Consider the following 16,110-nt stretch of genomic DNA (forward strand, 5'->3'; position numbering starts at 1 on the left):
GCTGACCAAAAGATTAATGGCTTCTCCAATCCCCCGAATCTCTTCGTCTAGTGTTGAGATAGTTCTTTCAGATCCAACATGTGCTTGATGCTTTTTTGTCACTGTGTTTATCCAAAAAACAGATCAAACAGAATTGCCAATTAGAAGGATCATATGCACCATCTATGAAAATAAATTTTGAACTTGTATGTTCACTTTGCGATGGGCTTAAACCCTCCAATTGGTTAAAGCTTCAATTTGAAACTTCTGTTTTGATCTTATCCTTTATCGTGATGAGACATATATTTCTTTCACTGATTATGATGAAGTGAAGTTTTAGAGTACAGGGTTTTCTACAAATCTCCACTTATTATGATGACTATGAAGGAAATGACGAGTAATTCAACAAGTGCTAACCAAATAGGTTTCTATTTGTTCCAGGTTACAAAATCATTTTTCTTTTTGGGTTACCATACAGTATTTAAGACACAAAATAACTCCAAGAAAATAGAAATGCCAAAAAGTATGCCAAACCCAGAATCAAGTTTAAAAAATAGAATCGTTACAGTACAGTGCCTTAGTGGACAACATTAATGGGGGCGCATGATAGGGTATCATACAAGATCGATATGGGTCATTTCAAGAAGGGGAAGAAAGATAGACATAGTGGGTGCCCATTTATGGTATAATAGCAGCATACTCAACTTTTTCCCTTATTTTTTCAACGAGAGATAAAAAATCATTAAACAATTAAAATAGAGCAACATCTATGTTTATAGACATAAAGGGACACATCATATACTTTGTCTTCTACTTATCATAAACACCTCTTGACTCTAAGTTATCTCCAAAGCTCCAATTTAGTGTTAATCCCATCCACAGTCTCATCCACGAGTACAATGTCATCAACGAATAGCATACACCATGGTACCTAATCTTGGATGTGTTTCGTTAACTCATCCATGTGAAACACGAACAGGTAGGGGCTTAGAGAAGATCCTTGATATAATCCAATTGTAATTGGGAATTCACTGCTTTGGTTTTCTGGTGTTTTGACACTCATCACTACTCCCTCGTACATGTCCTTAATTATATCCACCAAAATATTGAAGCCAATTTAGTTCTCTAAGCACTCCGTCATCTTTATTCACCATAAAGTTTCTTGATCAAGGATTTGGATCATGTTCCAATTTAGATTTTTTATCCATGATTTATCCTCTTTGATGAAGATAGATCCTTGATCAAAGTTCTGGATTGTAATACGTCATAAAAGATCATTGATCAAGGCTTTAAATTCGGGCTGAAACAGGGTAAGGTTGGATGGGTTTTTTAAAACCCCAGCCTAACTCTAGTCCCTTTAGCTGGGCCTAGGTCCGGCCCTGCCCTGACTCAAGACCTGAAGAATCCAATCTTAACCCCGAGTCAGGACCGGTTAGGGCTGACCTTGACAAGCCACCACCGCAGGAATGGGGAAGGGAGATGCATTGGCTGGACCCAAATGTCAGTGAAACCAAAACCTTTAAAGGTGGGCTCAAGCCCAAGAGACCCAAGTATCCCTCATCAAGACTTTAAATCATGTTATTTCAATTAAGATCAATGATCATGATCATGTTCCTTTAATTTAGATTTATAATCCATTCCTCATATCATATTTGAAGAGAATAAATCTTTGATCATAAGACCAAATTATGATATATATAATAAAGATACTTTTTCAAGCGTCTAGATCATGTTTTTTCAATTAAAATCCATAATCCATTTGCATATTATATTTTTTAATAATTTAATTTAGATAGTAATCGTTCAATTAGTATTTTAAATTATAGCCAACATGAAGATATACTTAATCTAAGAAGAGAGAACAAGATTTAAGAACACAAAATCATCCTAAATCCTATACCTAGTTTTCCTAAAGAGATATTTTAATATAATTATGAATGATATGACATATGGAAAGAGAACCTATGTACAAAACTAGAAAAATAATTTTAGGACAAAGTTTTCCTCCTCTCCCCACCTTCATTAGCATAATCAACGACATTGTCAATCAATCGAATCAAAATATCAAAACAAAATTATCGAAACTGAAATGCAAACCTAACTCAGAGTCGCATGCAACCATATAATAAAGCTAGGCAAGGGAACTCTATCCATTCATGCCCTCTCCGTCCAGACACAATTTAGGGTGTAAATATTGAATGCATAGGGGCTGTTAGATCTTTTACATTCAAATGTGTATGGACATAAAGAACAGTAGACTACAATGTTCTTTCTCTCAAAAAATTTATGAGAAAAAGAACTGAGTCCAAAAGTGTAGGGGCTGTGCCCAGACAAAATGTGGTGGCTGTCCAACCCCATGAAAGGTGAAAAAATATCTACCTCATTAATGCTCCTATGTGTTCTATCATCGGCCCCATTTTGGTGCAAGAAGCATGCTCCTAGATAGAGCATTGAACTTCTCCAAAAGTTATTTCATCAAATTGTCTTTTTATCATATTTGAATGATGTCATAGATTAAGGGATATTATTGGACAACAATTTTTTTTTTTTTTTTTTTTTTTTAAAGACAACGAATTATTACATAGGGAGAGGTAGGTTTGGATTTAAGTTGTTCTCTCCTCCTTTTGATTTTTTTCTAATATTCTTTTTTGTAATTTTCATTAAAAAAAAAAAAAAAATGATAGTGTTCATACACTTAGACAGAGGAAGTGGAATCAAATAGTGAAAAGATGTCTATACCCCGACACCACTTTGTTATGTGTCTGAATGTACATAACACTATCGGGTGGTGCTCCTTTCTCTAAAAAAAAAATTAATTATTAATTTGTGAGCCAATCCATGAAACTGTACATTTTTCAATCCCTGCAAATACTAACCAATATCACTCCAGATCGATATCAATCGATATCGACCAATTTAGATTTTTTTATATTTTGTTTGGGGAAGTGTTTCTTACGAGGAAGTGCAGTTCCTATGCATGCATAAGAAAACATCAAGAGACAAATCATTTATCATTTCATAAGGAGTGGGTCGATGCACTTATTTTTTTTTCGTCGCACCTCAACTAATCCTCAGGGAGTTGTTTGAGATTTAAAATGTAACCGCAAGCGTACGAATCAGTGTAGCTACGGGTCGAACACAGGGAGAGCAGCCACCTTATTTTTTATTTCTTTTAATAATGCGAAAGTGAACTGATTAATGGTTGTGATCTAATTCTAATTACCGTCCTAAAAATAACGTCCTAACCATTCGTCATCTAAGAATTTAAAGACGCAAGCCACACAATTAAAAATTAAATAAATAAATAACTAAAAGTAAACAACCCACGCAATTAAAAAAAATAATAATAAAGGAAAAAAAATGCTGAAATAAAAATAAAGTAAAAGAAATGGGAGAAAGCTAGAGAGAGACTCACAAGTAGGTTTCTCTACTTAGCCCGAGGGATGCATCATAATATGAGCTTCCCTACTTGACCAGAGAGTCACTCTTACAAGGGTTTCTCTACTTGGCTTTAGGGAAAGGGAGACAATTAAAATAAAAGCAATAAATTGATGGTTCTATGTCCAGGAGGGGCAAAGCCAACACATACACTAGCCATGAACCTTGGGGGAGAGGGATAGCAATAATGTAACGACTGAAAATAAAAATCCTAAATTAAGAAAGAAAGGGTAGTCAGAAGAAGGAATGAGAGGGGGGGGAGAAGACTACTGAAGGAGCCTACTTACTTGAATCAATGCTTGAACTTGAAAAAAAAATTGCTCCACGGCTCATGATCTTGTCACCTAGATCTAAGCCTAGAACTATAACTTAAAAAATTACAACTCAATTGCATAAATCATAAACATAAAAAGAACTGAATAAAAATAAAAGAGTGCTTGCATTAATTGACATAAAAAAACTATTACAAAAGTGATTAAAGCAAAAATAGAGAAGAACTAAAACCAAAGAGTGAAAGAGGAAGAGAGAGAGCAACTAAAGAAAACTAGAAGAAGAATGAATTGTCTTCCCTCCTCTTACATGAGTTGTATTTATAGGGAATGGAGAGGTAGGGTAACAATTTTTTATTTCCTAAAAGAGAGAAACCCACAATTGATTGTGAGATCTTTTGAGTCCAAAAGTGCTAAGGTGGAGGAGAGAGAAGAGAGAAATAAATTTCCTATAATTTTTTTTTGCTTATTTTCTTTCCTTTTTTTTTTCCTAATTTTTTTTCTTCTTTTTCTCTCTCCAAGGGACGATTTTATTCTTCTTTGTGTGATTTGAACAATATTTGGTGATGATGTGGAGGAGAGAGAAGATTTGGACAATCTTTGGTTCTCCCCTTTTTTTTCTCTTTCCTTTTTTTTTTCTTCTCTTCTTGCTTCCACGATTTTGCTTTCCTTTTTTCTTTTTTCTTTTTCTTCTCTTCTTGCTTCCACGATTTTGCTTGCTTCTAAAGCAGAAAATCTTCAACAAAATCTTCTAAAAAAAACAACCATAAGATTCGAACTTGAGACCTCTTGGTGAGCAAGAGAATTTTGTACACCATAGCTCACCAACTAAGCTAGGTAGTTGTTGTTACCAAAAACAAATCTTTAATCACTTAAAGATGTGGTCCATCAATCCTTGTTGGCATTTGGAATATTCCTTGTACCTCTGGGACAATTGCAAACGGGCTGGTTCTGCATCTCGGTTCAGTTCTGATCCATTATTCTTTTTCTGACCCGAAAAGAATAATCATTTGTACGGGTGACCAAATGAATGTGTACTTTTAATTGAACATGTCCATCTTGCTCAGAATTTCGTCCTCTTCGCAACCATGGAAAGAAGTAGGACCTCTTTACGTGTAAAATTGAAGATATAGCTCCCGATAGTCCTTAAGGCCTTGAAAATATAAAACCTACAAAAAGAGAGTAAAACCCAAGGTAGCTCCATTCTAAATATGTAAAATGTATGTTTTACTACCCTAGATTTCACACATAAATGTGCTCATCAGAATTCCCCCACACTTAGACTTTGCTAGTCCTCGAGTAAAACAAAAAGAAAAAGAAAAAGAATAAAGATCAAAAAACCTAACTCACTTTTGTAGGAATCACGGTTGCACTTAGCATGTGCAACAAGCCTTTAAACCCCTAGGTCACCCCTAGTGGACGAGTTGTGTCTCGTGGGTGTTTGCAGTGAATATACACCCAAAATTCAGAATAAACAAATCCCAACTTTGGCTAAAGGTAAGGCCCATACCAATCCGGAGCAAAGATAATTTCTCTTACAAGGAACCCCCACACTTGAACTTTTATTACCCTTTATCAATTCCAGGCACTAGCATATTTCTTAATTTGGAACTCACCTCATCTCTTCCAAAACATCCTTATCTTAAGGCAAAACCACTTGTGAAGAAATAGGGAACCAATGACTAAGGCGTTGGAGTGTTTTTGACCAAACATGTTACCAAGCAATAATGACATTTGCACATTTTTTTTTCTTTTTTTTTTCTGCTTAATAAACTCTATTCTACTCCACTACTTTTGGCCTGAATGACATGGTGGAGCAAACACCAGACACCCAAGTTACTATGTAGCTTCGCTTTTTGCATATGTCCACAAAGACAGTGATGCTAGAGTTACTTCAGAAGTTTCCTCCCAATGAATTTTGATCAAGACACCACGCTTCCTGAGGCGCAATGCCCTGTCTAGTTCCAAAGGAATCAACTCTTATTCTTCTTTATACCACATTTCTCAATTCATTTAAAATTGTGCATTTGTCAACCCATGCCAAATTAAAAAGGTCTCAACTCCAAATCAAAAGTACAAGGAACCCACAGACTTACATATTGTCCATCACCATAAAAACAGGGTCTCTTATTTTTCAAAAGAAAGTCCCATCTCAAGACACATGCTTGTTTCTTTCTTCTCAACAAGGTTTTTATATGTTCAAAATGGGTACCTTAATCAAAAATTTTATTTTCATACATCAAGCAACCGAATGGTATAATCATTAGCCAAAAGCCAAAGTAGGACTTCATCCTTAGCAAGCTCAAAAATAAAAAGAAAAACAAACAAAACAAAGTGAAAGAAAAAAAAAAAACTGGTTTCCCTCCCCCACACTTAAGTCATGCAATGCCCTCAATGCATGGAAAGAATTAAAAACAAAGACAATGCAAGGGGGTCATACCTGATTAAAAATTAGTCATCAGTGTAAAAAGGTTCATGGAGATCCATGACCTCTTCACTACTAGTAGTAGGAAACTCGAGGAACGGTTTCAAACGCTGACCATTAACCTTCGAAATTACCCCTGTTCCTGGATTCAAAATCTCCACAGCCCCATGGGGATATACATTATGAACAATAAATGGGTCATCCCATCGGGATCTAAGTTTACCAGGAAAAAGATACAATCGAGAGTTGTACAATAAGACCTTATCACCAATTGCAAAAGATTTACGCAGAATGTGTTTATCATGGAAAGCTTTAGTCTTTTCCTTGTAAATTCTAGAACTTTCATATGCTTCATTTCTAAGTTCCTCCAACTCAGATAGTTGGAGCCTACGATGAATTCCCGCATCAGACAAATCAAAGTTAAGCTTCTTAATGGCCCAAAAGGCCTTATGCTCCAACTCAACTGGTAAGTGACAAGCTTTTCCATACAACAAACGGTAGGGAGACTGACCAAGGTCGGTCTTGAATGCAGTCCGATGGGCCCACAAGGCATCAATGAGCCTAAGGGACCAATCCTTACGGTTGGGATTAACAGTTTTCTCCAAGATTTGTTTGATCTGCCTATTAGACACCTCCACTTGGCCACTAATTTGGGGGTGATAAGGGGTAGATAACTTATGAGTGACCCCATACTTTTTCATTAAGGCCTCAAAAGGTGATTACAAAAATGAGTACCCCTATCACTAATTATTGCACGTGGTGCACCAAAGCGGAAAAAAATGTTCTCTTTGAGAAACTGGACCACCACTTTGTGGTCATTAGTTTTACAAGGTATGGCCTCTATCCATTTAGAAACATAATCAACGGTCAAAAGTATGTACAAATTCCCAAAATAATTAGGGAATGGTCCCATAAAATCGATGCCCCATACATCAAAGATCTCAACTACCAAAATAGGGTTGAGGGGCATCATGTTCCTTTTATTGATACGGCCAAAAGACTGGCAGGCAGGGCAAGCCTTGCAAAAATCAAAAGCATCTCTAAAAAGAGTGGGCCAATAAAATCCGCATTGGAGAACCTTTGCGGCAGTCTTCTTAGGTCCAAAGTGTCCACCACATGCATGATCATGACAAAAAGAGAGAATGGAATGTTGCTCATGATCAGGAACACATCGTCAGATAATCTGATCCGGACATATCTTAAACAAATAAGGATCATCCCAGAAAAAGTGTTTAACTTGGGAATGAAACCTATACTTATCTTGAGTGGACCAGTGATCCGGAGTCACACCTGAAACTAAGAAGTTGACAATGTCAGCAAACCATGGTTCACTGGACATTGCAAATAATTGTTCATCTGGAAAGTTCTCATTGACTGGAGAATCAACAGTCAAGGAATTGGGAAGTCGGGATAAATGGTCTGCAACTAGGTTTTCAATTCCTTTCTTATCCCTAATTTATAAATCAAACTATTGCAAAAGTAAAACCCACCTAATGAGACGGGCTTTGGCATCCTTCTTCTGAACTAGGTATCTGAGGGCAGAATGATCAGTATACACCACCACATGTGAACCAACTAAGTAAGACCGAAACTTTTCTAATGCAAACACAACAACTAAAAATTCTTTTTCAGTGGTTGTATAATTAAGTTGTGCATCATTTAAGGTCCTACTAGCATAGTAAATGACAGTGGGTAACTTATTAATCCTTTGACCTAAAACTGCTCCTATGGCAAAATCTGAAGCATCACACATCAGTTCAAAAGGTTCAGTCCAAATAGGTGGTTGAACAATGGGTGCATTGGTCAACTCCTTCTTAAGTTGTTTGAAGGATTCTAGGCACTCTTTAGAAAGCTCAAAAGTTTGATCTTTGGCAAGTAATGAGGTGAGAGGTCGGGCTAACTGACTAAAGTTCTTAATAAACCTTCTGTAGAAGCCTGCATGCCCTAGAAAAGACCGAACATCCTTAACAGATTGAGGAGGTGGTAAATTATCAATTAAATCCACTTTGGCTCTATCTACCTTAATTCCCTCCTTGGATATTACATGGCCTAAAACAATACCAGATTTAACCATAAAATGGCATTTCTCCCAATTCAAAACCAAATTCTTAGATATGCACATTTTCAAAACTAGGGAAAGATGATGAAGACATTCAGAATAGGAATTCCCATGAATTGAAAAGTCATCCATAAATACTTCTAAGAATTTTTCGACCATGTCAGAAAAAATGCTCATCATGCATCGTTGGAACGTAGCAGGGGCATTGAAAGCCCAAAGGGCATACGCCTGTAAGCAAATGTTCCATATGGGCATGTAAAAGTGGTCTTATGTTGGTCCTCTAAAGCAATTGGGATTTGGTTATAGCCAGAATATCCATCAAGAAAGCAATAGTATTCATGTCCAGCTAACCTCTCTAACATCTGATCAATGAATGGCAATGGGAAGTGGTCCTTCCAGGTTGCCGCATTAAGTTTCCTGTAGTCTATGCACACTCGCCATCCTGTTTGGACGCGGGTAGGGATCAACTCATTGTTGGCATTAGGAACTACAGTCATACCAGACTTCTTAGGCACTACGTGAACTGGGCTTACCCATTGGCTGTCAAAAATGGGATAAATTATTCCATGATCCAAGCACTTTAGGATCTCTTTCTTAATAGCTTCCATCATCACTGGGTTAGCTCTTCTTTGGGGTTCCGTGGATGGTTTGGAATCCTCCATAAGATGTATATGATGTTGCACAATAGAAGGGCTTATACCCTTGATATCAGCCATGGTCCAACCTAGGGCTTCCTTATTATCTTTTAACACTTTAAGTAACTCTTCTTCCTGGCTAGAAGTCAAATTTGAAGAAATTATTACAGGAAGAGTCTGGTCAGGCCCTAGGAAGGCATATCTCAAATTAGATGGCAACTCCTTAAGATCTAGCTTAGGGGGCTCAACTATGGAAGGTTTGGGAATGGAATTGGAAAGGGGTCCTAAGGGCTCCACAAGTGTGTGAAGACTCAAGACTTCAGAAAAGAAATTTTCACTATCATCATCCAACTCATCCATACACTCTTGGAATTCTGAATCAAAATCAATATCAAAGTTGGTAACTAAATCATCAGAAAAATCCAAAAAATCCTCAAGCATATTGATCTCTTCTTCCATATGTGGTTGCTTGCCAATCCTAAACATGTTAAACTCAACAGTTTGGTTACCAAAAGATAATCTTAGGAAACCATTCCGGCAATTGATTAATGCATTACTGGTAGCTAAGAATGGTCTTCCTAGAATTATTGGGATCTCATCCTTGGTTGAGAAGGGCTTAGTATCTAACACAATGAAATCAACAGGGAAAATAAATTCCCCCACCTTTAGTAAGACATCCTCAACCATCCCTTTAGGAATCTTAACAGACCTATCTGCCAACTGAAGAGTAGTTCCGGTTGCTTTCAATTCTCCCAATCCTAGTTGCTTGTACACATGGTAAGGTAAAAGATTCACACTTGCGCCAAGGTCAAGTAAGGCATGCTCAATATAGGTGTTGCCTATGACACAAGATATGGTAGGGCTCCCTGGATCCTTATACTTGGCTGCTATAGGCTGAGTAATTATGGAACTAATGTTACCTGCCAAGAACGCCTTTTTGGGCACACTAGTGATACGTTTGTGAGTACACAAATCTTTCAGTACCTTTGCATAGGCGGGGATCTGGGATATGGCATCCAAAAGAGGGATGTTTACTTTTACCTTTTTGAAGACTTCTAAAATTTTGTCCATGGAAGCAGTCTTCTTTTTGTTTACCAAGCGATTAGGAAATGGGACAGGATGAACATAAGGACTGTTAGGGATTTGCCCCTGTTCAGAAGAATCATTTTTGGTTTCCTCAACCAAATCATCTTTAGTTTCAGAAAAATCTTTAGGTTCATCAGACGAACCTGGAACAAGAGGCACACTTGTGTCCTCAACTGAAGGAGAGTTAACAGGAGTAATAGATGGGGAAGATTTAGGAACGCTCTGTAGGTACTCTCTACCACTCCTAAGGGCATAAACAACATTACATTGGTTAGAGGGCCCTTGTTGAGTCTGACCTTGTACTATATTCAGTGGTGCATTAGTTGGTCCTTGTGAACTAACAGGTTGATGATGCCTAGGGTTAGGCTCTGGTTGACTGGGTAAAGTTCCCTTCTCCCTCTCACGCATAATTGAGACAACTTGGGTAAGTTCTCTCGTAAGATTTTGATGGCTTGTCATGAGGAGGGCCATATTTTTTTCCAAGTCACTTATTCTACTTGCCTCTCCAGTGTTGGTAAACCCAGGGGGTTGCTGATAAGATGATAGAAGAGGGGCCCTAGGAAAACTCGCCTGAGGTCCTACATTTGACCTAGGAAAAGTATTTTGGGAAAAAGATTGTTGTGCAAAGGGAGGCCTTTGGGGTCCAGGTTGACCTTGATTATAGAAATTGGAAGGTCCTGCTTGGTTGCCCTGATTCCAAGAGAAATTTGGGTGATTTCTCCATCCTGGATTGTATGTGTTACTATATGGATTATTCTGGTATAAGGCATTAACACTATCATTAGAAGTGCCCCCAGAGGTGTTAGGGCATTCTTCTATGACATGTCCAGGGGACTGGCACCAAGCACAAATCTTAACCAAATTAACTGATGATGGCTCTCTAGGAACAATAGCCTCAATCCTCTTGATTAGGCTATCCAAATGGGCTTCCTTGGCTACTATCCCATCCACAAAATATCATTTTCCTCCTATGGTTCTTTCACTCTTTTGGGTTGATTCCCACTCACGGGTTTTGTCAGCTAAGTCAAGTAAAATTTCCCATGCCTGTCCTTCATCTGTAAAGGATGTGAATCCCTCAAGGCACATAGACTCTATCATTTGTTTAGTTGGGTAATCAATACCCTCATAAATTATTTGACATAAATGCTATAGGTCTAGGCCATGGTGAGGGCATTCTTGGAGTAGATCCTTGAATCTCTCCATAAGTTTGGAAAATGACTCACTAGGTTTTTGCCTAAACTGAAGGATATCACTTCTAAGCTTATTGGTCTTGTGAGTTGGAAAAAAATTCTTAAGGAAGATAACTGTGAACTGTTCCCATGAGGTTATGGAATTTGTATGTAACCCATACAACCACTTCTAACTTGGTCTTTCAATACAAAAGTGATAAATCTAAGCTTAACAGAATCATCAGAAAGCCGTTGGATCTTAATTAGAACACATACCTCTTCAAATTCCCTTAGAAATAGGTATGCATCCTCAGAGGTCAACCCATGGAAGTGGAGCAACATAGTGATGTATTGAGATTTGTGTTCAAAATTATTGCCCTGGGCTTGTGGTAGAACTATGCAGGAAGGTTGGGCTGTTCTAGCAGGGTAGAACCTATCTTTCAGAGATTTAGGTGAAGGGTTTTGCTGTTGGTCTCCCATATTGAAGGGTTTTAAAGAGAGCAAACGTATAGGTTCACTACTTGTTGGATCTCTTCTTTCTAACCGATTCTTAGTATTACGTACCCACCTAACACTCATGCAACAGAAAAACTTCCCACAACTAAAGTAAGACAAGCACAAAAGAATGGATAGCAAAACTTTTTGATGATTTTTTTGATTTTTTTAAAATTTTTTTTTAATTTTTTTTTGCGATTTTTTTTTTTTGATTTTTTTTTTTGGAGCTTACCAATAGGGATCCGGGGTTGCTCAGGTCAATTCCTGAGGTACTGCTACAGGGCGAAACCTGTCTTTATCATACTGTGAGGCATGGCGACCTCCACTGATACAACTGTTATTGCAAGTTGTTCTTCTCAGGAATTCAATAAAATATAAAACAAAACAAACAAAGCACTCCGATTTACCAAAAGAAAGTGAAAAATAACATGGAACTGTCTCCCCGGCAACGACGCCAAAAACTTGTTTGAGATTTAAAATGTAACCGCAAGCGTACGGATCAGTGTAGCTACGAGTCGAACATAGGGAGAGCAGCCACTTTATTTTTTATTTCTTTTAGTAATGCGAAAGTGAACTGATTAATGGTTGTGATCTAATTCTAATTACCGTCCTAAAAATAACGTCCTAACCATTCGTCATCTAAGAATTTGAAGACACAAGCCACGCAATTAAAATTAAATAAATAAATAACTGAAAATAAACAACCCACGCAATTAAAAAAATAAATAAATAAATAAAGGAAAAAAAATGCTGAAATAAAAATAAAATAAAAGAAAGGGGATAAAGCTAGAGAGAGACTCACAAGTAGGTTTCTCTACTTAGCTCGAGGGATGCATCATAATATGAGCTTCCCTACTTGACCAGAGAGTCACTCTTACAAGGGTTTCTCTACTTGGCTTTAGGGAAAGGGAGACAATTAAAATAAAAGCAATAAATTAATGGTTCTATGGCTAGGAGGGGCAAAGCCAACACATACACTAGCCATGAACCTTAGGGGAAAGGGATAGCAATAATGTAACGACTGAAAATAAAAATCCTAAATTAAGAAAGAAAGGATAGTCGGAAAAGGGAATGAGAGGGGGGAGGGAAGACTACTGAAGGAGCCTACTTACTTGAATCAATGCTTGAACTTGAAAAAAAATTGTTCCACGGCTCGTGATCTTGTCACCTAGATCTAAGCCTAGAACTATAACTTAAAAAATTACAACTCAATTGCATAAATCATAAACATAAAAAGGCTGAATAAAAATAAAAGAGTGCTTGCATTAATTGACATAAAAAAAAAACTATTACAAAAGTGATTAAAGCAAAAAATAGAGAAGAACTAGAACTAAAGAAAGAGCAAGAGAAAGAGAGAGCAACTAAAAAAAACACTAGAAGAAGAATGAATTGTGTCTCCTCCTCTTACATGAGTTGTATTTATAGGGAATGGAGAGGTAGGGTAACAATTTTCTCTTTCCTAAAAGAGAGAAACCCACAATTGATTGTGAGATCTTTTGAGTCCAAAAGTGCTAAGATGGAGGAGAGAGAAGAGAGAAATAAATTTTGAGAAATTTCCTAAAATTTTTTGCTTATTTTCTTTCCTTTTTTTTTTTCTAATTTTTTTTTCTTCTTTTTTTCTCTCTCCTAGGGACGATTTTTTTTCTTCCTTTGTGTGATTTGGACAATCTTTGTTGATGATGTGGAGGAGAGAGAAGATTTGGACAATTTTTGTTGATGATGTGGAGGAGAGAGAAGATTTGGACAATTTTTGGTTCTCCCCTTTTTTTCTCTTTCCTTTTTTTTTCTTCTCTTCTTGCTTCCACGATTTTGCTTGCTTCTAACTTGATGTGGAAATCCCCTCCATGCCCTTAGTGCTTTAAGTGAGTGAAAAGCAGAAATCTTCAACAAATTCTCTAAAAAAAACAACCATGAGATTCGAACTTGAGACCACTTGGTGAGCAAGGGAATTTTGTACACCATAGCTCACCAACTACACTAGGCAGTTGTTGTTACCAAAAACAAATCTTCAATCAATTAAGGATGTAGTCCATCGATCCTTGTTGGTATTTGGAGTATTCCTTGTACCTTTGGGACAATTGCAAACGGGCTGGTTCTGCATCTCGGTTCAGTTCTGATCCATTATTCTTTTTCTAGCCCGAAAAGAATAATCATTTGTACGAGTGACCAAACGAATGTGTACTTTTAATTGAACACGTCCATCTTGCTCAAAATTTTGTCCTCTTCGTAACCATGAAAAGAAATAGGACCTCTTTACGTGTAAAATTGAAGATATAGAGCCCGATAGTCCTTAAGGCCTTGAAAATATAAAACCTGCAAAAAGAGAGTAAAACCCAAGGTAGCTCCATTCTAAATATGTAAAATGCATGTTTTACTACCCTAGATTTCACACATAAATGTGCTCATCAGGCCCACAGGCTAAGCACACATGACACACCCCTCCCTCATGTAAGAAAAGGAGAGGAAAGAGGACAGAATGGTTGGAAGTCTCTTTCCCCCCTAGGGGAGGAGGGACACTAGTCATTCTCCGGCCGCTACCCTCACAGTGGCGACTCCACTGGGGATAAATGTGAAACTTCCAATACTTGATGCTACCTTTAAATGCAAGAACATTCACCACCTCATTTTTAAAAACATGTTTGGCTAACCCCATATTTGTATTTGTACTCACTAACCACATCATGCATCATGCTTGAAGTGAAATCATTTGGCGAGGGACTCCCTGTCATACCCGCACCCTCAGGGAGGTCAGTGCATGTCATGGAGAGTACTCAGAGAGCAAATGGTACCCACTTTCTGTATAGGGGTGTGGGGTATTGTTAAACAGCAAGGATGTTCATAATTGTGTTACCACACTTGGGGAAATCGATGACATTCTGAGATCGAATAATGATATTCCCGCATTACACTTTTGCACACAATCACTCACGGTTCCACCACCCCGTGGCCAGTTGCTTAACCTCATGTGTAGTCATGAGTAATGGGCAAGGAAGTCACCCACTTGATCTCGTACCCACGGGTATATCAAAAGGATCATGTACCTTGTGTATATAGATCCTGTCATGGAAGCCTTATCGGTCCTATGGCATCCACTACATACTCGCATTATGTAGGAAATAGATGAAGAACCTAGAAGATAAGCTAACTATAGAACTTGTTTGCGGTCTTGAAAAGGAATGTTCCTACATTATATTCCCATCATAAAGAGCTGCTTTCCTAAGTGGGTTTTAGATAAAAGGTGCCCTCCTAAAAAAAAAAAAAGTATCTAAATATGTGACTCAAGGGCAATCCCGTCAGAGTCATGTAAAGTCCCGAGAAGTCCCGAGAAAATTGGAAGGAAGAACACCTAGTGGGAAAAAGTGCAAGGAAAGCATGACTTTATTACATGGAATGTCTTATGGGAATATTCTTGACAAGCCATTTGTATGAATCTCCCGCTTATGACATTGAGTGGACTGGGGCTGTCAAACTCTATCCACTCCCTATCATTAAGCGGACTAACATTGGATGGATCATTGATTGTTAATCTAGTGAATGTGTGAACAAGGGGATGGGAATTTAAGAATCCTAAAATAAGCCACTTTTGGTTCAGGCACAATTCCACACCTCAAGTATTCTTCATGATCCCTCTGGACACGTTAGGGTAATCGGCTAACTCACCTAAGTCTAGTATTCCCTCCATCGTCTCCTCGAGATTGCCTACCACCAAGTGATTATAGCCTAGTTAGTATGGATCCACCCGACTCTGAATCACTCGAATAGGCATGGGTCTGTCCCGTGGAGAACTTATAGATAAAAATGGATAAAGTCAAGAGAGGGATAGCTCAGATATTACATGCACTTTAGAACCCTCCTAGAGCTGATCCCAAGACTAAGCCAACATCGGGTACAGGAGATTTGGAACAGAATGGAGCTACAGATCATCCTAGGAATTCTTTTCGAGTGACTCAAGAGAAACAGAGCAAGTTATACTAACCAGTCAAAGAGGATCTTCACCTACTAGTCCCAATTGCCAACGAGGGGCCTATTCCGGGGTCCCTCCTCCTAAGGTAGTGATTGAAGTTGAAGAAGAGAAATTTGAGGCGCACGTCCGAATGGAACCTCCAGAATTGGAGAGAGAAAGGAAATTTAGGGAACAATTGGAAAAATTGAAAAATATGCTCCGAGCAGGGAAAAGTTCAGAAAGCCAAACAGTGGTTTCAGATGAAATGAGTTTCTTTTTTGGGGCAAGGATTCCCAAGAAATTCAAGTGGCAGATTGATAGGTTTGATGGGTCAGGAGACCCCAAAGCTCATCTCAAAGTCTTCCTTAGTTTTACTTAGCATCGCTAAGTTGTGGCAACTTGCAGATAACTAGATGGGATAAGCCTTCATGTTAAACCAATAAGGATCAACACTAAAGTGGCTTACACAATTGGAGTCATCCCAAACTCAGAATTGGACAACAATGGTGAAAGCCTTCACCAAGTAGTACTCCTACAATACCAAGGTGGATATGAAACGTCGGGAGCTTGAGACATTGAGACAGTAGCCTAAAGAAGGATTCACTGCCTTCT

At 38.0% G+C, this 16,110-nt stretch overlaps 1 non-coding gene across 1 annotated transcript; it reads left to right on the forward strand.

Annotated features, from left to right (window-relative positions):
- Positions 1 to 11,047: 11,047 nt before the first annotated feature.
- LOC122092571 lies at positions 11,048 to 11,154 on the forward strand. The gene has a single exon (XR_006144224.1). It is a non-coding gene; the product is annotated as a small nucleolar RNA R71 (small nucleolar RNA).
- Positions 11,155 to 16,110: the final 4,956 nt, after the last annotated feature.

The sequence above is a fragment of the Macadamia integrifolia genome, chromosome 10 (genome assembly GCF_013358625.1).
Source record: "Macadamia integrifolia cultivar HAES 741 chromosome 10, SCU_Mint_v3, whole genome shotgun sequence".
NCBI lineage: Eukaryota > Viridiplantae > Streptophyta > Magnoliopsida > Proteales > Proteaceae > Macadamia > Macadamia integrifolia.